Below are 2,602 nucleotides of genomic sequence, written 5' to 3' on the forward strand. Positions count from 1 at the left end.
TTTTTTTTTTTTTTTTTTTTTTTGACTCTTATGAAGACATGCGCATTTGTTCATTCTTGCCACCGCACTGGAGTCTGCCTAGAAACAAAGAACATAGCCTGGCGAAGTTGATGCTGGCTCCCGAAGTGTCTGGCTCTTTTTTTTTTTTTCTTTCTTCTTCTTTTCTTTCATTTACTTGTGCCCTCGGTAAAAGCCTCGAGATGTTTCCTTCAGTTATTCCCATGTGCCTGCTGATGGACACACACACCCTCCCCGCCTCTCCCGTTCGCCCCCCTCGCCCCTAGCAGGCCAGGTTGCGCATTTTGAAAAGTGCAGCCATGATAGACAGAGCAAGTTCTCTCTCCCATTTTGCCCCGGCCCCGCGGTGTGACAGCTCGCAGGAGGTGTGCCTTCTCACCGGGAGCCACCCCCTTGCTGAATCATCGCCGAGCCATGGCCGGACAGCTCGTCCGCCCGGGCAGCGGAGCATTCCCCGGCCGAGCATGAGGCGGTGGCGGAGCTGACGCGAGGCACAGACCTGTTAACATTCGGCTCAGGCGCGGGCGAGCGGCTGCGGGCAGAAACCTTCCCGTTTCATGGCAGCGGGAGCCGCGGATGCAGCTTTGAGCTCAAAGGCAAGACGTGCGCTGCTGTAAGAAATGTCCCCTGCCTTTGAGGTAGTGAAAGTCCGACTGCCTGGTCCTGCAGCTTTTGCCTCTGAGAACTCCCCTCTTGCTCAGATAGGCTCCGGTGCGATCAGCAGCGGGCTCGGGGAGTGATGTGCGAATTCGTGGTGTTGTGGCTCTTAGCTGTAATCCTATGTTACGTTTGCAAAGAGAGGTGTATGAACAGTAGTGTCGTGTCTGTGCTATTTGGCTAAAACGAGTTTATTCGGCACTGATGGAAGTCATTGCCTTTGTTACTGCAAGGAAATAATCTTTATGGGGCTTGGGGTGCGAGTGTGTTAGATGCTGAGGTGTTGCAAGGTATTCCTGCCTCCATTCAAAGGTTGCCAAAAAGTAAGAGAGTAAGAGGTGGGATGAGCAATTTTCAGCTGGGGTGTATCAGGCAAGACTAAATTGCAGCAGTTGTTGGACATGTAACATGATCCTGTAATTAGAGTGAGGTTATAGTCTATATCATGTTGAAACTATCGGGTGTCTGTGTTGGATCAGTCTGAATTAAGCTAGTTATTCTGGGATTATACAGAAGCAGAAGTAATGCAGTTAAAGTTTCCACAGAGCAGCTTCCATGGGGTTGCAGAGATGTTTTTCCCCTATGGGTCCTCCTTGCGGGTGTTTTGCTGTTAAGGTAATATGTGGAGGCTGCAATGGTGCTGCTTTCTAGGTTGGAGAAAAGCCTTACATGGCACAATCCTGCTCCTTGGAGCTTAATTGGCTAAAGAACGTCCAAATCATGCATCTCGGTCCTGGGAGGGAAGAAAATCCTGAAGGGGGGACTTGGGGGTTCAGCTTCATGCAGAAGTGAAGGACTTAAAGGACTCTGTAATTTGGTCTTAAAACTTCCCTGTCCCCATTACTCTCCATACCCCAAGAAAGACGAGTGGTAGCAAGTCCAGTGTAGAGCCTGCAGACTGTGGTCTTTTCAGTGCTCCTGCAAGTGGGGCAGGATCTTCTGAGGTGGCTTCAGGCAGCTCTGGTTTGCTGTGGGGTTGTTCTGGTGTGGAGCTGCACAGGCAGACCTGGAGGCTGTGCAGAGTACAGTGTGTGGGCACCAGCTCTGCTCACGGGTGCTGATTTCCCCTGGTGTGTGTGTGTATATATAGACATGGCACATATTTAAACGAAGTCATTTTAAAGTAGAGATGGCCCAGAAAAGTTTTGAGAACTATTTCAGTGTTTTGAGTGTTTCTTTTTCAAAGACAATGGACTGTGCTGAAGCTTCTAGGTAATATGGGATATGGTGATAACAGGAGAAGGAGCAGTCTACTTTGGGCTCAGATGGCGTTCCTAGGAGCAGCTGAATTTTATGTGTGCACCTGGTTCAGGCTGTTTACAGCTGTGTGGCTGCTGCAGATCTGGTGCTGCCTTATGAGCCTTTTGGGATGTGTTGGCAGGGGCCCAAAGCAGACCTGGTGGTCAGCAAGGAAATTAGCTCCACAGTGCTGTAAATTGTCCTGCTCAGCCTCCTGCAGCATCTGGCCAGGTCAGCAGAATTCAGGGTGCCACATCCTTTCCACTGCTGTGAGGGAGTGAGGGACCCACATGGGGAAAGAGGGAGTGGATCTAGACCTGTCAATCCTCCCTCCAGTGCTGGACCATGTGCTGCAGGAAGGTTACTGACAGTAGGGGTGCTGGGCAGTTGTCCCTCTGAGATGTTGAATCCACACAGAGGATTTTCTAGTGTTTTTTGTGCCCAGTTCCACATCAATGGGGGCCTGCTCTGCCCTCTTTTTCTCTGTTGGGGAATGAATAAGCTTTACACGTTATTCTTAGAATTTTACAGACCTAGAAATTTTCTTCTGGGCTTGTCCCATCTTGGCAAGAGGAATATGTGGAGCTTAGAATTTTGCACTTATGATGCCATCACGTGAAGTTTTGAGGGGCTGTTCTGCACGTTTAAGGGAATCTCAAGGTGCAACTCAAAAAGTTGTGACTGCAGA

Source organism: Geospiza fortis, unplaced genomic scaffold (genome assembly GCF_000277835.1).
Source record: "Geospiza fortis unplaced genomic scaffold, GeoFor_1.0 scaffold47, whole genome shotgun sequence".
In the NCBI taxonomy this organism is placed as follows: Eukaryota; Metazoa; Chordata; class Aves; order Passeriformes; family Thraupidae; genus Geospiza; species Geospiza fortis.